Raw genomic sequence first — 23,653 nt, forward strand, 5'->3', positions numbered from 1 at the left:
ATATGAAAAAGATGCATTCGTGAGAAATCCTTTTCTCCAAGGTTGGCAGCGCTTCAGACTTATTTACACGGTTGTTTGCTTCACCTCAGTTCATTTCTCGATCTGATATTTCAGAGGAATATGAGAGAAGTTCATTTGAAAATCTGAATACCCGAACCTGAAAGTTGCAAGCATTCTTATGAACATAGTAAATATTTTCAGAACTTAGAACTCAGAAGACTTATGATCTATGCTGATGATTTATATAAAATATTTTTGACAATTTTGCTCCATGTCTGTTGCTCGATATCTTTGTGTTGTGTATGTTGTGCAGTTGTGTGACTGTTTTCAATAATGAAACACTGCCAGATGGTTTTGCGCCAGATTTTGTCTGTGTGTGTGAGTGTGTGTGTGTGTACGTTTCTCTGCTTGTGTATTTATGTACAGTCCCTGAAGCCTGCTTTGTAGAATGCAGAATGAATTCACATTGGGTGTGACAGTAAGATGTTTTAAGCTGGCTGAAATAATACTGCAGCATTTGCATCGCTGTGTGAATTGCTGAATTGCTGAAGCTAGCCCACTACTTCATGTCTTACGGCACCATTTATCTCCAAGCTGACTGGGCCCTGTTTTCCCGGTTCATGTGGTTGAAGTCTAGGCAGCATTGTGCCTTAGCGTAGAAATTGAATGCCTTTGTACTTGTGCTCACATCAATATAAAGTGAAACAGTCCTGCTTCAATTTTTTAGCAAAAGCATTTAACCCCTACTTTGCTTCGAAGCACGGTTTGGTGTGTTCGTGGGTCAATAGTTCTCTGTTAATGGCATCACTATAATGCGTTTGCTCTGCTGTCACATAGTGACAGCAGAATGTACCATTTGTACTATACTGTAACTAAGCTTGCTGTCATTGTGTCTCGCATTTGCGGGAGTCAAGACATCAGGCCTTAGAGTTAATTCTTCCCGAGCATCTAATCCCCCTCCTCCCTTTGATCACCTTGAGTCTGAGGTCAGCGTGCGCAGCGCCGGGAGAATGAAGAATGAGTAATCCGTTGTGATTGGCCGAGCCGTGGGCGCTATTTTTCCCAGTCTCCCCTGTCACTTGTCTCAGAGGAATACCCTGATTTAGGCTGGGCCGGCTGGTGGGAGAACCCCCCTGGGGAAGACTCGTGGCCGCGCCAGTGTTTTCCCTCCGATTTGTGGCCCCCTCCGGCTCGTCTCTGGAGAGGAAAGCGATTTGGCCCATGGAGAATCCCTGTTTCATTGCGACGGCCTTAACCCCCAGTGGAATGCACCCTCTTCATTATTTCAGGCTTGCAGCTACAGTGTTGCCCTTGTAACGATTTAAAATTAGAAATGACTTGCAGTGAGAAATTATTTTTTTCCTTTTTTTTTAAAAAGCAAGTTGAGTACATTGTTGCAATTAATTTTTATAATTAGGCGTAACTGTGCTGCAGACCAATGATTAATAAAATAAAGGCCTGTATGTAGTTTGAAATGTCATAAAGAATGCATGTCTATTGATTATGTAATACTTGCATTCTGACATCGAACACATTTATTACCCCATAAGAGAAAATGTCTGAAAAGTGGCGTGGGACGGAAAGGAGAGAGAGAGAAAGAAAACGTGAGCGTTCCCGATTTCAAACCTGGGATTTCAAACCTGAGAAGGGTGTGTGGCGGTCCTTCTTCGGTCTAAAAGTCTAAAAAGGTTTTTAATAAATAATGCTGCGCACGTTTCTCTGGGCATGTCCTTTTTCATAAAACCGGCTGCTGAGCATTAGGGCACACAGAGAGCGTTGGTTAAAGCTTCAAGCCATAGCAAATTCAGCTCATCCGTGAACGCCTTTCACTCAACCTTTTGATTAATACGGGCGCATATTTGGGAGTCCGGCAACAGCTAACATTAATTTTCGCTGTGGTCCCTCTTGCAGCACCCCCATGCCCAACTCCCCCCCCCCCCCCCCCCCCCCCCCCCCAACCCCCCGCCCCAACCCTGTCAGTCTCACAGACTACTTTGAATCCTCCGGGTTTAAAGCCTTCTCAGAGAGCAGCGACATCATTGTTAATCTGGCACTCCGTCTGCCTGAATAAACGCAGGGGCTTTATCCTGAAATCCATTTGCATTTGCGCGGGAGGGCAGTGGTGAAGCGCCGACTTTAGCCACCTCCACTCTTCCCAAACTGCAGGGGGCGCAAGAGAGGCCTCTCTCCGTAATCTTCGCCGGCCGGATTTGCGCTTCGATGACGCAACGAGCAGCTTCTTGCGCTCTGTCTTAACCCCCGAGATCCCGGAACGCTGGCTCTCGCTCCAAGTTCTCTCCCTTTGCATATGGCTTGCATCTGCGGGAGAATTTTCAATCCGTGGAGTGTGTTTGCTCGGGGATTTACTCCTGTTTGATTCAGCATGCACGGCGATGATCCCTGCTCCTGGGTTAAATTGCACAGCATCCCGTTTCATCCTCCGAGACACAGCCTTGATCTTTATTTATTTTCTGGTGCCAAATTAATGACATAACTGCAGAGCTTATAGCTGAATAATGTACCCTGCCACTAATCTTTAAAACATGAGGTACAGTCCAACACCTTTAGGTATACCTCTGTAAAATGCATTAAATGAAACATTTTATAAATAATTTTCTGTTACTCCACACTCTGCATGCCATTTAAGATGAGCTAGATGGTAACACAGGCCTTTTCATAACATAATGACCTCACAGACACACATGCTGATGAAATGCAATGTGATACTTAATGGCGTTAATTAACAACGCGTAACACGGCATAACACCATCCATAATCATCCATAAGTATTCATAGTGACTTTTTACTGCAGACATAAACTGCCATGTAGTGTGGTGTTTCATTACATTACAGTAGGATCACTAAGACTATGAGGATCTCATCTTCTGTAGCCATTTTGAAGACATTACACAAGACAACATCCCCTCCTGTTTTTGGGGGTATTTTATTTTAAATGCCCCTCATCTAATGCAGCATTCGATACCGTTCATATGGAATCTGAGTACGTCTCTCACTGTTGCCTCTATTCAAAAAGTAAGACTGTGTGAATTTAACAGGCTTAGGCGGGCATTTGAAGTATACCGCTCCAGTCATTCATTAATGTGCGGAGACCGGTACAACTTAGGGAACGAGGAACGTAGGAGATATGAAACGTGGATCTCCATCCACCCCTCCCTGTTCAACTCCCCCTCTCTCAGCGATTAACCTAGCACATGGCTACAGACTCTCGAGTGCCTGCACCGCTCTGGGGGCACGTGCTGTATCGATTTTCGGCCCTCAGCCTTGTGCGTTCGGGCTCTCCTCGTGGAGGCCCCTCTGACTCCGAGCGCTCTCTTCTGTGCACAAGACGAGAGGAACGCTTGACCCCCCCTGACCTGGCTGCCGCTGCTGGCTGGCAGAATGTAGTTTTTGACATCACGCGTGTTTCTTTAACACCATCCGCTGTCCGTCTGGCTGGGAATCTCGCCTTTTTTTTTCCCGCCGGTTTTTGCTGACTCAGTGCTGGGGCCGTATGTTAATTCCCGCCTCTTCCAAAGCTTCGTTCTTTTCCTGCACCGCTGCCATGGAGCCATCCACTGTTTTTCCTCTCCGTTTGTTATTCAAATTCGGCTCAAATTGCACACGTCTCCTGTACGCAAGCAGGCTGGCAAATGTGCTTGAAGTTTTGGGATGGCGGGAGTTGTGTTTGTGAAGGGTTGCATCCCTTTGTTGTTGTTTAATGATTTCAGCTTTCTGTGGCTTAGAAATACAGTGTAAAGGGAAAGAAGAATGCAAATGTATGGTAAATTAAAAATCTCACAAATAAGGAATACATACTAAAACGTGTAGCATCTTTTATGTAATAGAAATTAAAATTGCCACATGCATTTTTGCTGTTATGTAGATATATTATAGAATATATGTAGGAATACATTTTATGATGCGTGCACAGTTACACATATGAAAGAGGAAATAACGGATATGTTTTAGTATATGTGGTATAAGTTGATAACATGATTATAAGTTCATAATATGATAATATGAACCAAAAAAATCCATTGTTTTTGGATTTGACATGCACTTGTCAAAATGTACATTTCGTAGTTTAAAAATAGTACATGTAGTTGGCATAGTTACATATATACTTATAGTTGTTACTGCAGCGTTTTAGTTTAGTTAAAGATGTGTGACACCCCTGCGCAAAAAGAAATGGTTTGACCCAAATTGAGTGCAGATTGATTGGCTGGAGTGGATCCGTCATGCAGAGGATATGCTAATGAGATCCGTCTGCTTCGGTTCTGCGGAGGATGCGCTTGGCTTTCTAACCTTGAGGAGACATCGTAATCATGCCACGATCATCTCTGAGCACTGACGCGTGCAACAGCCCATTAAGAACAATCTCTGTCAGGGGAGTCTCCACACGAGTCACGCGTGCTCTGTTCTGTCAGATTCAAAGTGCTTTGGTGAGGAGCGTGGGCCACTGACGCTTTGATCCTAAAGGCAGCGTGTCGCACGGCAAGATCCAAACCCCTTTGTTCTTAAAGGGAAACGTTCCTTAGAAACACCACTTTTGGGAGATTTGCTTGGAGTGGTTGCTCTGTGGTTTATCTACAATTAGGCTCTGCATCAAGTGCGCCACACTCCTCTGTATGGCAACAGTGGCAGACAACTGGCTGCATTCTGGATTCAGTCTGGCCTCATTCTGGCCCTTCCAATACCTGCCACACCCCCTTCCAGCAGGAGGCGCTGTTGGGGGGGGTCTGCTGGGTAGAGCCAAAGTTAAAGAACCTTCTGCTTGGAGTGGGCGAGATGAACTGTGGAGAGAGAAAAATGAGCCGATCAATTTTATTTTTTTTTTGCTCCTTCATAAAATCTTTTTTTTTAAAGTTATCAAGAGTGCTGAGCTCCTCTGAGAGACATTATGAACTGTCAGACAGCTTTCAGACAGAATGAGCAAAATTGCAAAAGGCTGCAAAGACTTCCAGGAGGGCAATCTCAGACAGTGTTATCGGGAGAAAGATGAGACAGTGGGTGGCCTTTACCGCAGTACAGCACGCCACGACCACAGCTGGCTTTCCAGAGAATGGCTGTTTAATGATGTTGACAAGCTATGGGCACACTTCTGGGTGGGCTAATCTCAGGATGAACACTATATACTTTAATGAACCAGAAAGTAGAAGAGTTAAGCCAAGAATATCTGTTTGACGCTGCCCAATTGGTAACGATCAATCAAATGCATCCACTTCAAGGTCAATGATTAAATTTCCAAAAATGTCAACACTGGTGTGTCACATGCCTGTAGCCACAGATCTTACACCTCTGCCCTGTCGTTCCCACAAAACATCACAAAGGACACGTCGCAATTGTACCTCCGCAGTTCGTGTCGGAAAACAGTGCAAGAGCTGGCGCCAGCACACGTTTCTTTTTTTTTCATCGAAAGCCGTGAAACGTTGCATAAATCCTCCTTTGACCTTTCTCTCCCGCAGTGTGAATTCTCAGGGAGATTTATGCTTATATTTGCGGCGTGTCGCTGTGCCCTCCCACCCCTTGGGTGAGAGTGAAGCTAAATGACATGGACAGCTCTCCTTCCTGAACTTCATCACCGTGTTTTGAAGCCTGAGATTTAAGTTGCCACTTCACTTCCCCTGCCGCGATAGCTCACTCGCAGATGGAAGGAAATGCCTGACTGTCTGCAGTCTTAATTTATGGACAGCAGCGCCTACTGTAATAGCTGGCGCTCATACCCTTTTCTAGGTCATTATATATTGCATGTCTTGTGAAATTACCCACTTACCTTTTTAGAGTGATTTAGGTGCGGGTTATGATGAATGATTATAAGAGTGATTATAAGTAGTGCAATAAAAATGAAATAAAATGCATGTAAAATGTGAAATCATTTGTTGACTGGAGGGACTACGCTCCTCTGGTCCTGAGCAGATGCGAGTGGACAAATGCTGGTGACAGCTTTGATGACGTCTTTGCTAAATGTCAGCAAACATGAGCTGTCCTTGACCTCTGAAAGATCCGGCTGAGCGTTTCAGAGGGGTTCACCGTCGCAGATGAAATTTCGGTAGGTTAAGGAAGAAGGTCCATTATACGGTCTGAGCTGGACACACGCCATAAAGTGATGACAGCTGGATCTGTAACGTCTCCTCTCGGCAGAGTTAGTTTAGTCACTTACCATCTACTGACACTGCCCCGAAGAAGTATAGTTCCATATCCTGGGTTTCACCTGATGCATTCTTCTGTTGAACAGTTACCCCCCTGCCCCTTTTGGGGGGGGGGGGGGGGGGGGGGGGGGTATTAATGGAATTTGATTAGTTGCTCAGGCTTAAATCTGATCATCTCCATCTGTGAGATCAGGGTGTCCCCAGAGGCAGCAGGCTTAATTGATTTCCGTTCTTTGACTTACAAAACCTGCCAAGTGCGCAGAAGCTGATCGTTATTGGTTCAGTTTTGCAGTCGCCGGGGTGGGAATGGGTCGAGCCAAAAGTCAAAAAGCCAAAAGGCGCGATGCTCAGTATAAGCTGGGCCCCCACAGATGTTCAACCGCATTCTTATTTTGTTTTCTGGCGCATGAAACTGCTTTAGGTTCACCCTAGATTATTGCAACAACTAAAAAGCAAACAACAAAACAAAAAGCAAGTAGGTTATTAGATAAAGATTATGTAAAATTCATCTAAACGAGAAGATTTATGAAATTTCTGTTATAAAAGGCAGCCTGAGTAGATGGAAGGAAGAGGGGTGTGGCTTCAAGAGGGGCTGGGCTCAGCCTCTGAGGAGGGGTGGTGATTGGCTGCAGCATGATTACAATCACGCTATAGAGAGGCTTGAAAAGACCTCATTGATCCTCATTACTTCCAGCGAGAGAAAGGAGAAGAGGTGCTTTTTTCCCCCCTGCTGGTCATTGTTTAAAGCTGACAGGGAAGAGATGAGCGTGTTTATCCCTTTAATGATCATTGATTTCAGGATTTTGATGGAGTGATTGTTTGTGTCCTCCCCTCCCTGCCTATAGAAGGGCAACTAGAAGCTCATCTTATTTTAGTTTAGTGCTGTTTATTTGCTGCACATGTTCAGCCTATGTGTACTATCCATTTGTACAGCTGGAGATTAACTATAGCAAATCAGGTTTAGCACCTTGGTCAAGTGAACAATGTCCCAGCAGAGGAATGAACCTGCGACCTTCCAGCTGTAAGCCCAGTTCCTTAAAATCAAATGATTATTTATGCATCATGCACTGAGCCCTTTTTTTTTTTTTTTTTAAAAAAAAGGCCTCCAGTGACACTGACACCCGTCACTGCAAACCCTCAGTTGTGTTGCATGTCATTTACCCCCTGGGTTACCCCCCCACCGGTTTCCCTCTATTTTCTAGTTCAGTCAGTTTTCCCTCCTTTCCTCAGGTGAGTGTGGATGAAGGCTCAGTCTGCAGGTAATCAATAGCATTCTCAAGCGGAACATCGCTGCCATGGTAACCCCTCATTCCCCCCCACCGGCTGACAGAGGTGGGCTCATTGATATGCAGCCCCACAGCCAGAGACAAACTGGAGGTGGCATGCAAACTCGCTCACTGTACACATGCACACACACACACACACACACACACACACACACACACACACACATACACATACTCACACATGCATACTGTATACATACACAAAAATACTCAAACACACTGTGTTCACACAAATGTATGTACTTACAGTACACACACATACTGTAGACACATACACACACGCACTCACACAAATACATACATACCACATATGGGCAAGTGCATGCAGGGATGCACCATAAACCAAAGGTAAGGGGACTTACAATGTTAATATAATGTAATATAATTCTGCAAAGATTAGGACATGCAGATGACTTTACATGGTGACCTGGAAGCAGTTCACTGGAGAGTAGTGTGCTGCCTCTATGCTGATCAGATCTACCAACATTCTTACCATAAAGTGGATGAGACAATGAATAAAACATTCAGAATCTTAAACCCATAAACTTAGGACTAACCTGTCACTATTACCAGTTTTACTACTGTTGAAAGAACATCAGTTTATTTTACAGTACTGAATGTGTGTCGTATTTTCCTAAAATTACTTTACTCACACCTATATACAATGGATTTAAACGTGTTACATTTAGTTTACTGCATTTGGTGCTCTCTGAAAAGAGCAAACTCACAGAGCCTATTGTTGATAAATTGAATCTAAGTCATAAACCTCAATAGCATCAGTTGCCAGCTGCTCCTGGCAACACGGAGCACAGGAACTGTAATGACTGAGTGTAGAGGGAAGGCAATCGTATTACTGCAGAACTTTATGAAATAAGTGCAAGCAGCTGCCAGTTGTTACCTTGGAGTTCCTGAGTAAAATTGACAAACACAGTGTTGCAAAAATAAAATGTAACCCTATTGTAGAAGTGGTTCGATTCAGTCGGGTGGACTGGCATGTGTAGAACGTCTCCTTCCATATATTCTGTCCTGTAAGTCAGTAAGCCAGTGCATTCGCTTTCAAAGGCAGCTGCTAAGATGCACTCTTGTATGCGAAATTGGTTCACATTTCTTATTTTAACTTCAGCAGACATACTCTAAATATTTATGTGAACTCACGGCACCGCTCGCAGCAAGCAAGAACAGGGTACCATTTATAGAATCTTAGGCTATAGTGGGAGTCAGATACAGGCTGCTCGTCACGGAGTCAGGGCGTAAATGGGAATTAAGTGCTGAAGGCTGGAGGTGTGTAAATCATGCCTGCTCTCTCCCGCAGTAATGTCTGAGGCCCGCCATTTTTGGCGGCCTTGGCAAGATTTTCGCTGGAGTGCCTTCCTCCCTGCGCACATAGCTAGGGGTAACTTTTCACAACCTCCAAGGTCCCAGTTGTCATTGTTGTTTTCCTCTCTCGCTCACTCTGCTGCTCACCAGAAGTAAGGCGGTTGCTCCCACCATATACACTTTTACCCAAAGGGGGGCATAACTGCCTTACCAACAAAAAATCAATAAATAAAACGATGACACATGGCAGCCACGGTGATCGGTGGCACCCTTGGTGACCACTGGCATAGCTTATACGGATATTAGGGCTTGCCCTACGTCTCAGGTGTCTTATTCTCCCTGTCTTTGTCTGTCCGCCATAAGCACAAAACCACGCCCCTCATAGAGATAATTAGCCAATGACAGTCTCCCACCACGCGGGGGGTATTTGCATGGTGCGCGTGACAGAGGCGACGCGGTCTCACCATGAATCCCCTCTGGTGGAAAGCGCTGGCGTCATCTCTTCTGCTCTCACACGCTTTTCGTTCCGTGTTCCAAGTTCCTGCACATCTGTGTCTTTGTGCGCATGAGCGTATTTGACAGGGCGGAGGTGGCACTGTGACGCGATCAGCGCCGGAGCCTTCCCGCGGAACGACGCCGCTTCATCACCGTCTGACCGCTACAGTCAGTTCGGTAGGAAACAGGCACGCGCGCAGCATGCAAGCCTGTATGCATAACGCCACAGGCCCAGCCTATTGTAAAGAACGCACGCTATCGCATTTGTCATTTCCTGGCTGCTTCACCGCGCTGTTAGCCTAGCCCTTGGTCACTCCGATGTTAATGCGCGAGATGGTATAAGTGGAACATACAGCGCTCATAATGGTGAATGCACACATGCAAAAGCACGGCTGCCCGGGGTGGACCGTATGCAGACTGAATGTGCAGGAGCATGTGGTAGACACAGGTAGAAGCCAAACCCTTGTTTAATGTATGGGGCTCTGGGAGTGTTTTTTTTTTATTATTTAAAAAGATTTTTGGTTATAAACCCCGGCATCATCAATACGTGAATACAATAATTCATCCTGTAAATATCACTGTGAGCCACGAGAACTTGAGAGGGAAGACAGTGTTCATAAAAAATAGTAATAGGAGTACGTTTGCCCAAAACAGTACACGTTCACTTTCATTTACAGTACATCTTCACTGTAAGCCACTGTGAATGACACGTTCTGCTTTTTGATGTGAAGCGATACCATGAGGTGAATACTCAGAGGAATTTGCAATCAGAGGTAATGCAGAAGGAATCGTCCCCACTCTGTGACGGGCGAGCAGGAGGAGGCACGTGGTGAAACGGAGCACAGATTGTGTCACAGGCTCATGAATTTTGCAGCCCCCCCGCTGCAGCCAGTGTACATTTCCTTTCCCTCTTCGCGGAAATGGCAGGAAGTCTTAAAAGCGAAGGGCGTTCGGCGCAGGGCTTAATGCACGCCGTGAAACTCGAAAGGCACACGAAGGGAACAAGGGTGTCTGGAGACGAGGCGGAGCCTAACGAGGACCACGCTGAGTGGGTTTTTGTGTCAGACACCCACGGGCAGGGGACGCTCCGCGGGCGGGGTCAGCTGGGACCACGCCCGGGGACGTCCTGGTTTTTCCGGAAGCGCTCCGGTCGTAGGAGAGGGCCCGCGGCTGTCAGGGGAGGTGAAGGTGCTCCGGCGCGGAGATGGGGCCGGGGGCGGGAGATCATTACACCATTACGGCTCGTCCCAGCAGGGCCTTGCGCAGCTGTCTGGCCGCGCGAGCGCATGTCGAACAGAAATGTAATAGCACACGCTGTAAAAAATGCATGAGCGCGGAGGGTCGAGTGAAGCAAGGCGAGAAGGCGGCATGTGGAGAGGGGAACCGGAGAGCCTGGTGCAGCCCGCGGATCCCTCTGCCAGGCCCCAGCTCCCCGCGAAGGACCAGCCGAACAGAACCGAGCCTTCGATTACAAAACACGGAGGACGGAGGGGGGACAGCGATTTGCCATATCTCCTGCAGAGTACGAGCTCAGCGCAGTGGGTCCTGCCTCTTCACTGTCTCAGGAGCAGCGCGAGAGCTGTGCGCTGAAAAATTGAACAGGAATTCTGTCTGTCCTTCAGTGTCAGTTGCCGATAAATAATGCATGTCATAGAATAGCGATGTATTTTTTAACAACAGTTGGTGGAAGTTAGAACCGTATACATATGTGCATTATGTAACAGATCTAGAAATTAGGTTTTAGGGAGGAGAATATTTACGCAATCCCTGTACAATTAACAAACCCATCCCATCTACAAGAATAAAAATCCCGCTTCCTTTTCATGTCAGCTGTTCCCAACATCTGTCCTCCCCAACTCCTCCTTTTATTTCTATTCCTGTTTATATGTTCCATGTCAAACTTAATGTTTAATGTCAAAATGGGGAGGGCCAACAGTCTATTAGTAATAAAAAAAAGTAATAGTAGCAGTGCTGTTATGCAAGATCTGCCTCTTACTGTAATCTGTTACATTACAATACTAATTTACCCATAGCCATATCTTGGGTGAATAGCACATCTTACATTGTTTTGTAATACCCATTTACTTCTGTGCTGCTGGACTTGAATGCATAAAAGTTCAAAACCCCGGATACCGTAAAGTATCAAGGGTATAGGGTCACCCATGAACTGCACTTGCAACCTTCTTATTCTAGTTACCTAACATATGTTATTGAAAACATATGCTTGACAGTGTAATCTAAGCATATTTTTGACATATACCTATTGTCCTGATTGCCTTGACAAATGTTAACCAGATTATTATGTTCAGTTATAATGTAGAAGTGAACTTTTCAGCCAATTTCTAGGAAAATCAGAAACAATTCAGGGCTAAACGATGGTCCTTGGGTCACAGTGCTCATGTTCGAGCTGCGGTCCTCTGTCCTCCTTAAGTAATGGGTGTCGGTTTCTGTCAGGAGCAGAAACACAATGACCTTGTCTGAGGCCCTGTTAACGTGAGACAGAGAGGTGACACTGACGCACCAGTGGAAAAGTCTGAAAGAGCCCGTGACCTCGCGCAGACAGCTAAAGTGGCCACGAGGGACGACGCGGGAACAGATGCTGTCCTGCCGTCCGCAAGCGGGGTTCCATAACTTCTGAATGACACATTCTCCCCATGCCTCCCCAGAGGACTCGCGTTTAGAGTCAAATGGTGTCATTGTAGTGATTTCAGAAAAGAAAAATAGCCTTATTCGGTTGGGAAAATGGCTATAGCTTCTCCTTTTCACCACGCTGTCTCGCTGCATGTGCAGGGATGTATGGTTCACGCTGTGCTCCCGGTCTCTTATCACAGATTTTCAGCACGCAGGCCCGATGCACAATGCAGTCAGAGACAGCCTAACAAAAGCCAGGGAGGGTGGGGAAACCAAGATAAAGCCAAGATTCAGAGATGTTCTATGTTAGGGAATCCTCATTCACCACCCTCAACATGGCCGCAGTCATCAGTTTTCACCAAGCCCTTCAGAGGAAGCGGGGGTTTTCTTGCAAGGGTGGCTGTTGAATCTGAGCTTAAGTGAATTGCTTGTGTGGCAGGCACCGGCTGCAGGTTTACTTGCTTCAAACTCAGTATCTAATATGAATAATTTAGCCGATGTCCTGGGCTTCCACCAAGAGATGGATTAACTGCCCGAAATTCTCAGAGGACAACAGAACCGGCCAAAAGGTGCTGTGTGTCAGGTCTCGGGTCTGTAGAACTCTACACTGCTGATCGATATGACCAGCGACGGAAGAATGGCCCACGTGTATCAGAGGAAATATGACACATAACACCCAAAACAGACCATTTCCAGACAACCCATGCCGGGGTAGAGGTTGTATTGGCTAACGCGGACGCAAGGCACCAACTCCACTAGGCACCACAGGTGATGCTCTGGCAGCCAGCTCAGGGGCTCACCCAGGAGAAATTCAGCCGCCATTCAGTTCGGCACATGCCGCGAAACGCGATCCGTCAGAAGAACCGTGTTGGAGAGCCCGCGGAGGACTGGAGCCAGCAGGGCCCCCTGAGCTCTGTTTACTGAAATGCATACAGTAAAGTGGAGGGAGTGGGAGATGACAGAGAGCGATTCTGCTGAAAGCAGATGACAGAGGAAAAGAGGATGATAGCAAATGCAATATGTGGGAGTATGAAAGTGTATGTGTGTGGGAGAGACACAATGAGACTGTGTGTACTGTGATAATTCTACTATTTATTTCTCTTTATAATATTCTAGTAGTGCTGTATCTTTGTTGTTGTGTAATAATTTGCTTTTTAGTGTTATCTTTTTTATGGAAATCTGTTACTGGTATCCTGTGTGACCTTGACAGGGTTATAACACGTGACAGTTTTGTTCATTGACTTACATGTTGTGGTACGGCTCCTTGGAACTGTTGCATAAACCTCACATTTTTACGGAAGGTTTATAAAACACACAGCTTGGGGTTCTCTTCCAGTTACAAGCCAGCCTCATGTGTGCAATTTAATTGTGATCCGAACCAACGGGCGGCTCTTTGAAAAGGAACTAATCCATCTGGACAAGGCTTTGACTTTGCTTAGCAGTAGCCATGTTTAATTTGTTTAATTATCTTACCTCCCATCTACAAGCGCTGTGCATTTCATTTTCCTGGGTGTGCATTATATGAAACGAGACCTAAAGGAAAACATTGCGTGCTGCTTGTTCCTCTATAGTCAGAGCACATTACACACTGCTCAGACATGCGTTAATGGAATTTCCTTTGCATGTGAGAGCGCTGTTTTACTTTGCCCTTGGTGAATAGGCTATTCCGGTGGTGAGGTGAGGAAGCCATAGGTTTCTCCCCCCACCTATTAGCATACATGCTGTGAGAGGAGTTTGAAGATGTGAATATGTAATTGCTATTTAGAGGCATCCTACAGAAGCAAAGCAGCTGGTAAAGAATTTTTAAGGAGCCATTGCATGACAGGTTAGTTGCATTGCTATTGGTGGGATATTGGAGGTTGGCTATTAGTATGGGCTGTTATTTAAATCATGTCACAATACCTGTGACATCACTTGTAACATTTGCCACTAAGTGGGAAAGGTCTCACGGTTACAGTAATGTGAGCCCAGCTGTTAGCACTGATTGGTGGAGGGAGGTGGTAATCCCCCCTCTTCATTATTCTCACCTTTAACCTCATTAATACAAAAAATTAACAATCACCCTTGGACAAGGGCATAGTATGCTAAAGGAGGGATGTACCTTTGAGTTCATTACACTTTTGGCATTGGTGGGCTGAATGATACTAGACACATGCTCACAATGGCAACATTGTGACTCGCACAGAATAATGTATGAAATGTATAATCACAGACCCCCAGTTCCTCTCTGGTAACCTGATTACCAAGACGAGGTGAATGGAGCAGACATGCTGTATATGTGTAAATAAGCTGTCCTTATTTAGATTCTAAGCCCTGTAATGAAAGCTAGCAGTTCATTAGCTTCCCAAATGCCCAGGGAATGCAGTCGTTATTGTAACCCTGTTTAAAAGGCGCGTGTTTGAAGGAGCGAACAGCAAGGGAACCTGAATAGAGCAGCAGAGGTAAAGCTGACGTAGAGCGGCAGGCGTTTAGCTGATCTGAATGAAGAGCCAGAGGAAGGTTTCACTTTAGCAATGAAGAGGTTCACAGACCAATGCACTGGAATGAAACCGCGACGGGCTATTCAGATCCCACTGAACCCTGTTTCTGCTGCCGCCACTTCCAAGCAAAAAGCGCTATAGGCGTCATTGCTGTGTCATGACTTTCAGTTATTCCTGAGAGGGATTTCGTCAGCATTCATCAAAACGTATTTAATCACTAGCTGTCTGCGACTGATCACAAAGAGGCTAGTTAACTCGCTAGTGATGTTATCTCTGCCTTTTTGCCGGCTGTTTGTTTTTAGCCATAATATTAGCTCTGGCTAAAGCACTGATTACCACTTTTGTCTAACTTCATACAAGTATTCCCTATGCACTAATTTGTTCGCTGTTTATGCATGAGGATGCTTCTTGTTTGTATCAAATTTAGCATTATGGAGTGATAGTGATGGATCAAAGGAATGTTTCCTTTCAATTAAAAAATGACCTGAACTCATTTTGGTAAATATTTAACAGAATAAAGAAGGTAGGTTTGAAGAGCAAGGATGGAATGTTTGTTGCAGGTTATGCATGCGTATGATTTGTTTATATGATGTTTACACCCTCTTAAGCACCCAACATGAAAATGAGGTCTTAAAAGCATACCCCTCTGGTTTCAAGTTGTAAATATAAACTACACCCACATTTTTTTTATGGTAGAATAAACAGGGTAAAGAAACTCCTCTTAACGAGGTGGCGTCTATTTCCAAAATGCTCACCTTGGCTCATGACCACAGACACCAGCTGAGAGCCAAGGTCTTAACCGCTGTGGCAGAAGGCCGCCTCTGTAATCACCTCTGGTGTTAATGATGCAAAATGTCAGAAAAATTCCTGAGTGGGTATCCTGGGCAAAGTGTAAAATGTCATAACACATTTTTGTTTTTGTTTTTTTTTTTTTTTAATTCCTGAACTGGAAGCTTATGAATGTGGTTTATTTGTATTATTTCTGTATTACTGGGGTGCCTGAGAGAAAAACCCCAGTATTCCCAAAGCTCTCCACCCTATTGCTCCACATCAGACTGCAACTGCAAACAAAACATTGGAAATAAAGATGGATTCTATAGATAATAATTACATAAAATACATGGTTACATACTCATGAACTACGCATATTACGCCGACAGTGTTATTGTCTTTCTCAATCTGACATACACTTTCTGCTTAGATACATTATGAAAGATGAATTTATTGCAATAAGGCAAAAATATATATTTTAGGACCAGTATGGTTAGCTGGTGCACAGTGCTGGGGGTAACAGTTTGACTGTATGAACTCTTACCAGTCAGTGCACTTTATGTGAAGAGTTTCTGACCTTGTTTAAACCTACCCAGGATTCACAGTCTGAGAACCGATGCACTCACAAGCCACTTTGCAGGCTCACTGCTGCCTTAGCTTTGAAGCTCTGAAGATGGCTTTATGATGCCTTGATTTCTGGAGGTCATAACATCATGACTGCACTTATATTATTTATTTATTCATCTCTCAAAATGATTTTTCTATATCTATAGAAAGAAAGAGAGATAAATATAGACATAGATTTTATTTGATTCTAGATCTGTGCTACTACTGTGGTTTTCCCTGGGAAATGCCATTTGAGTGACAGACAAGCAGGCCCACCCCCTCTCTCCGACTGGAGCTCTATATTTTTATAAAGACCAGCTAATGAGAGCCTACCTCATTATTCTGACACAAATGACAGATGACATGTCATTGGACACAAGCATTAAGCGGGAGAGGGGCTGCCATTTTATTTTCAGCCTTAATAGTCTAAGACAATGTCTGGACAGGCTGTGACAAAAAAAAAAAAAAAAAAATTCTAAATCCAGTTGGACAATGTGACACAGTGTGACAGAAATGTTTAGGTTAGCCTTAAATGTCAGATGGGTAGTTTGTCAGCAGGTACAGATACATACATTGATATATATTGTTGAATTAAATACAATACAAAAATGTACAAATGTGTAAAGTAATTCATGTACTCAGACAGTGGTGAAAATACCTTCTTACAAAGTCTCTTTCGCAATTACCAGAAAATCTGTGCTCAGTAAGTTTTTATTCATGATTTTTTTTTTATACCGTAAGTTATAGCTTACATGATGAAAGCTGACAACACAACACCTTTTGAGTTCAAATCATTTCTACTGATGGATGAAAGAGTAATTCTAAGACACTATGCCTGGTAAAAGATGGAATTACCATCTAAATACAAAACCGTCAAAAACAAAAAAATCTCTCTTTCTGAGTTTTCCTATTTTCAGTTGCTAAGCGTCTTAAATGAAAAAAACACTGAATGAGAGAGATCATATCTCAATCTCTTTTTTTCCCTGAAAGTCAATATATTGATAACAGGCTTAGTTTCTGAAAACTTCATGACCAGGCAAATTAAGATATGATTTCACAGGCTTTCATGTGCTTGCAGAATGCTTGCAGATGTGTCCATGTTTGTGGAACACATTTTTAATAAATCTCAGCTCTAACTGAATGGCCCTTATGTAACAGACTAATGCTTAATATTTATAAACCGTCCGATGGCTTCTCAGCATTTGAGTTATTAATGTGAAGGCGTTTCTGTTTTAGCGAGAGAGTTTCTCCATCTAGCTTTTCTGAATACACCTTGTGAGCACAAATGTTTCATTGTGTTCATAACCAGTTTATAAAACATTTTTTAAGAGTTCTTCATTGTCAATTATTAGAAACTATTGTACTGATTTTCAAAAGTTTAGCACATATTCATGGTGGGGTTGGTAAAGGGTATTTGAATAAAAAATGCATTTGATGAATCTTGGAGGACCTTAGAATTTAGCTTTATGAAAATTAAGAACAGCTGTGACTGGCATAAGCTGTGTCACTTTAATTGTTGCATGTCCATTCTGTTCAATAAGTGTTTTATGTTTTTATATTGCATACATCCGTGTAATTGCTGCCAGATTGATGCAGTACGTCAGGCAGATCCTGTGATTATAGATTATGGCCTCTGTCATGAGGGTGGGTTTTAAAAACCTTGCTGAATCACTTCAGATAAACTTCAAAACTGGAGAGGAATGTCTGTTTGTCATGCATCGGATACCTTGTGGATGAGCTCTGGTTTCTGCTGCTCTTGACTGATCGCTGTTTGAGTGATTTGGCTCATTAAGACTGGAAGAGAATTAATTAATGTCATTAAATGAAGCATGCTGTGCAGTGGAGTGTGTGTGTGTGTGTGTGTGTGTGTAAGTGTGTGCGCGCGCACATGTGTGTATGTGTGTGTGTGTGTATGTTTGAGACAGAGAGAAGGAGAACAAAATTGCATAACTATGATGCTTTAATAACAAAAAAATGTTTTTTTTATGATATGCCTAATTCTGTTTTTATTGATAATGGACATGTTTTTGTTTTGATGCAGCTATTAATGATAAAAATATAGTTAAAGAACAGGATTAGTCTGTAGGGCAGCCGTGATTTCTTTTTAGTTGAGTTTTGGTAATTCATTTGCAAGTTCCAAAAACTGCAATTGCAGAACACCCTCACACCTTCCTAAGCTGTCAGATTGGAGAGGTGTGGGCATATCCCTCAGGGCCTCTGTTGGGGAACAGTTAAAATTAAGAAATGATGACTGACAAGTGGGAACACTCAGTACAGAATGTGTCAATTACTCCCTGGTCTTCCTTTTCCCTTCCTTTGTTTTTTGTTCTGTTTTTAATATTTAAAACGACTGTTTCTTTTAATGTAGACATATTCAACGAGTTGTTAGCTCTTTCTGTTCCCTCTATGCCTGTAAGTGAAATAGCCTGGTCCTCTGAAGAGGGTAGGTGAGTAGGTGGATTGTAGGTAAATTAAATATGTAATAAATATTGCATAGAAATGATCATATGACTTAACATATTATAGTATATTATCAATATATGTCAATATTGTACTGGAAATGTATAATATGCATTTTATATATATATGCGTACAATTCAATAACAGTAACAATAAAAACCTTTACAACACTTGCTATAAAATGTTACTGCTGGCCATTACTGCAGTTATTGGCCCTATTCCCAAAAAGCAGGAGCGCACCATCTTCACTGCTATACCGTGTCTGTATGGCTGCTGTGGGACGTGGAGGTGCGCTGATGCGGTGCCACAGTACGTTCCGTTATTTTTTTTTTCTCTGGCGATTGGTGCGAGCTGTGCCCGCGGCGGAGCTGGCTGAGAACATCTTTTGCAGTTTAAGTGACCTTCTCTCTGGCTCTGGCTTTTCCTATTACAGAGAGTGACATTTCATTTAGGCCCCGTCATTCATCTTTGCCGCGCCCCTCGTCCCCGGCGCTGCGCCACGCCGTGCTGCCAGAGCCGCGAACGCCGCTCCCATCGCGCGTTCTGAAGGGCACCGCAACCCGCTCCATGTCCGTGCACCACGTATTAAGAGCCCGACCGCTAATTTCAAAATGAATGCATTCTAAGGCATGCACCCCATCAGCCGGAAACAGTGCTCCAGAATATCTTTTTTCTCTTTCCCTAGAAAATCGTATTTAGTGGAAGCCGCGCTCAGGACAGCAAAGCAGATTTAATAGTGATTAATCAAGTTTATTCTCCCCTCCGTGGGCTATTTCAAGGATAGACTTCAATGAGAGCCTAAACGATTTTGTTTGTGTGGGTGCGTTCCTGTGTGTTTCACAGGTGTAGGGAAGATTACATCGTTTTCATTATCCTGTAATTGGTATTTAATGGCATCAAGAGGTCTACACTTGACTCGGTGACATCAGCAATGAGGACGCGTGGTCTAGCCGGGCCTGTTAGAGACTGATTAGTTTGAGAACAATAAGCGACTGGTGGGGGTAGAAAAACAGGACAAATCAAAGACTCCAAAGGGTATTGTTTAGTCAGCATTAATGGTGTTTCATTATTTGCATGCCACCTGGTACAGTATATTCTCCTTGCAGCAGTGCTCCTCAGTCCTGCCTTGCGTGGGCTGCATTGTATCAGCTCCAGCTGGGCTCAATTAATCAGGCCTGATTGAGTTTTTAATTGCATGCCCGTCCGGATTTGACATCACGTAACGGTTCCCCCCTCTTGCATGGTCACGATGACAGAAATGGATTACCAGAGCCAGGCCATTTTGTGCTTCTGAATGGACAGGGAGAGGAGGGGCCGGACTTTATGCTGTTGTATCCGAAACCAATGACCAAGCTGAATGTGTATCTGATTGCAGATTAGTTGCAGGGAATGTATTCGGCATTGTTGTAGGCCTGGTAATATTTTCACCCTGGGTTGACAAGGTCTGACTTATAAATCCATAAATATACTATATTCTTCACAAGGGAGAGGCCAGGTTGCTACAGATTTACATGGCCCATAAATACAGTTGTTATTTGGACCACTTGGTCAGAGGTAATATCAAAGTGAGAAACGGTCCAGCAACAGGGAGGGATGCTATTGTACTGTAAAGTCCCCTGCTGTGTCCCCTCTCTTCCACCCCCCCTCGAAATAGGATCAAGGACTTGGGCCCAAAATAGGAGAGGAGGGAGAAAAGAGAGGCTGGATTAAGAGAGATTATTAGAATAATACAAACAAATGACTCCTTTGAATCTTACATCTGTGCCAATCCACCCCCCATCCCGGGTCGCTGTTAGGAAAGGATAAACCTCCGCCAAATGGAGGTTATGTTCTGTACACATGCGTAACCCCCTGCTGGTCTAGCACTGCAGCCTAAACGTGGGCTATTTACTGCTTGTCTCCCCGTCCACTGCCAGGTGACATTGAACTATCAACATTCCACAGCATCCCCTACCGTTTAACAGTTGTGTTGGGGGTGTTGGAGAATGCATAAAGAAAGAACAGAGAGCTGCCTGAATGGAAAACAGATTGATGATGAAAAAATGTGTTTTCTATTTAGTTTTCTGCTTTGATAATATCTGTGCCTTGCAATTCACTGTTGCTCATGCATTTGCACTTTACATTAGACAGATTCTGTAGCTGCTCATGTTCGTGAACATCTGTCACAATGAGCAAAATTATATAGATATATATATATATACATACATATTAGAAGACAGTAATATAACAGACTAATTTCGAATTCTTTTGCCTCAGCATTAGAAGTAAGGCTACTGCTATTTTCTTGAGTCTGAAACATTCCCAATTACCATTCCTTTGATGTACACAAAGGGCATGTTTATTTATGTAATTATGTATGTAGTCCCTTTTGCTCCATTTGTTCTCCAGCTCTGCACAGCCAGCAAGCAGTCAGGCAGCAGTTGTAAAATCACGCAGAACTTTGTAAACACTCGTGCTGAGATGTGAATATTCCCTCGCCGAGCCGAGCCGAGACGAGCTCTCTTCTACAAATCACCCCCATTATGGCCCTCTGATGCTTCCAGTGTACATACTTCAGCGCTTCGCCGTACATGCGGAGTGTAATATTAATTTAAGGACCCTAAGAACGCTGCCGTGGTGGCGTTTCAAAGAAAAACATCCATCCCGCTCGTTTCACGTCCTCCGCCGCTTTTGCCGTCTCTTGCATCGGAAGGGAGAGGGGGCTCTCTCGCCGTCCGGATGAGCCGAGAAAGTTTTGACAAGCCGGTCGGGCCGAATCCGGGACCACGAGAGAGAGCGAGCCTTAATTTGGCTCTCCGACTTTCGGCGTCGCTTTAAAGTGCCGCACGGCTGATTTGAGACAATCATTCAGCACTTCAGACTTGAGAAATCGCCCTCGCTCGAGCAATTTGAGACACTCTCGTGGAACATAATGACCAGTATGTGAAAAATATCAAAAAGGATTTCATAGCTTTCTATCCTTTTCTCGCTTCGCTGTCACAAGAATAGCATCAAAGTAATGCTGTATAACAAGCTGCTATATTACCTCTTACTGATGCCACAGTGAGGTAGGCATACAGATAGCAAAAAATGGAGGCTGCTAAAATGTTAAAATTCAATACCAGTGACCTAAGAGGCAAAATGAAAGCTACATTCATATTATATAATTTTCATGTAATGGTAATGAACATACGCTAATGCTGATGGCGACTTCTGTAGGGGTCCGATTTCCTTCTGTGACAGTGGGACGCACTCCTGGGCCTGGGGTCCATTACTCTCAAAGTTTTAAGGCCACCTTTTAACCAGCAGTGGAATACCCATCGAACCCAACTTCAAATCCAATCAGTGGCCCCAGTGACCCAGGTTGAAATGAAGATTAGAAACAGATGAACCTCCAGGGTTCTGGTAATCATCAGAAGGCAATCTGCGGCATGTCCTCATTTGCCTAGTGTTACATTTGGCATGCAACTGCTACAGAGTTCTCTCCTGGCTCTCACATGAGTCTCAAGTGAGATCAATGCTTGCGTTCAGCCCCATAGGGTCAAACTGGCTTTCCCATTCAATAGCAAAAAACTGTTGATGGCGATGAAAGCAAAAGACGCATTATCTGTTTTGATATTGAGAAAACAAGTATGGACAAGAGACGGGTTCAATCCCAAATGGAGAATTGGATCATATATGCCAAGCAGAGCCCTCAGATTAGAAACGTCTGCCTAAGGATATCGGAACAGGGAATTATCTCACAAAAATGTTGACTTTGCAGTTGGAGAAATGAACTTCTAACTTGCACCGGACTGATATAGTGGAGAGCTGATTGTGGGAAATGAAAGTGTCGGATCGAGGATGTAATCTTAACACCACGAGACCTTGAGCTGGAGAGCAAAATGTTAACAGCACCCTTAAAAATGAAAAGGCTTATTTTCCTACTCCTCTTTGCCCTGTAATTTAAAGAAAATTCAAATAATATGAATAGGTTGAGACATCAGAATTAACACAAGGCTGAACGGTCAGTTCTTAAAGATGCAGAATTTATTTTCCTTTTTTTTGGACTATTGCCTGAGAATTGATTTATTTGTGTTATAAAGGGTTAATGTATCGGGTCTTAAGGTGATATATACAGGTTCACATTGGCTGTTTAATGGTTATCGACAGAGATAATGGCATAGCTAATTACTGAGGGATGTGCCTATAAAATCTAGAGTCTTAATGGGGGAGGGGACTCCTCTCTGCACCAGCAGTTCCTACTGCATGTTGTGGTGGTGAAGTCATGTACCTTATGATCAGAGGGTTTTACATTGTACACCTCTACTGTAGTACCCTTCAGTTGAATACTTTTCCTGAATTGTAAAGATCCAGCTGTATAAATAGATATTTAAGCTGCGTAAGTTGCCCCAGATACAACGGACCAACTAGCCATAATAACATTGAACCATATTCCATCTTGTGGGGGAAGGAGGCCAGGACAAGAATGGTCAAGGGTGTCAAATACAAACGTACAAACCCGTCTTTGTTAACACATCCCTTTCTTTGTAAAACACGCCTTGCTGGTAGACTAAACGGTTGACAGAACGGCAAAGTGTTCTCTTTGGAGTGCAGCACACAGTCCCTCAAGACTGAAATATGCACCCCTTTAATCAGCATCATCTTGCCTCTGTCGGCTGCTGAGATTTAGAGCTTCTGTGGGGGAGTGTTTTCGTGGAAACGTTCCTGTGCTAAAAGGCACCGTGTTCCTGCCGCGGGCTTCGAATCAGGATCAGAAAACAAACGTCTCGCCCAGGAACACTTTCATTCGTCATGTACACAGACGCTAGAGTCCTGCCTTCCTGCGCCGTTTGACGCCTAGCCGAAGAGCCGTGGGGCCAGGGTGGGAGGAAAACCTCTCTGTCCCAGTTTTGAGTCACTGTGTTAAATTGCAACGGTACAAGGAGAGCTGTCACTCCTCCCCAAAAAAAACTGTTAATGTTTGTTCATGTCATGTAAATGTTACATATTTGTGTAAATGTTAATGGGATACCTGTGTGAATCAATTCACTAATTTGTCAATAACTAAACTAATTCAGTCAGGTTCAGTGTTAAAACAGGTTAATTGTAATTAACCATTAACTGGCTTAAAGAGCCACCTGCCCTAATTGGGCCCTGGTTAAATACAGGTGTGGCTGGAGGAGTCACATTTATTTCAGCTGTTTCAGTGGGTTTTGTTATGGCTGTTCCTCTGTTTAGAGTTTGTGCTTTTAAACTAAATGATTTGATTTTTCAGTAATTTCTCCTTTTGTTTGTTTTAAGTGCGATGTGTCGGGCAGTACCATCACAGCTGTAAAACACCACTCTCTTACCTTGTCCCTGTATGACTGGGCATTCCCTTCATATTCCAAACATTTCGGGTGACATTTTACTGTTGGGAGGGGGGCTCCATTAGCTCTAAATAACTCCTTCTTGAGCCTGATGTAAGGCTGCAAAATGGAATTCAGAAGCATTCATT

At 43.9% G+C, this 23,653-nt stretch overlaps 1 protein-coding gene across 3 annotated transcripts in view; it reads left to right on the forward strand.

Annotated features, from left to right (window-relative positions):
• Window positions 1-23,653, forward strand: part of LOC118792523 (neurexin-3a-like) — a 279,182-nt gene that overhangs the window by 9,941 nt on the left and 245,588 nt on the right. The window lies entirely within an intron of this gene.

Source organism: Megalops cyprinoides, chromosome 17 (genome assembly GCF_013368585.1).
Source record: "Megalops cyprinoides isolate fMegCyp1 chromosome 17, fMegCyp1.pri, whole genome shotgun sequence".
Lineage (NCBI taxonomy): Eukaryota > Metazoa > Chordata > Actinopteri > Elopiformes > Megalopidae > Megalops > Megalops cyprinoides.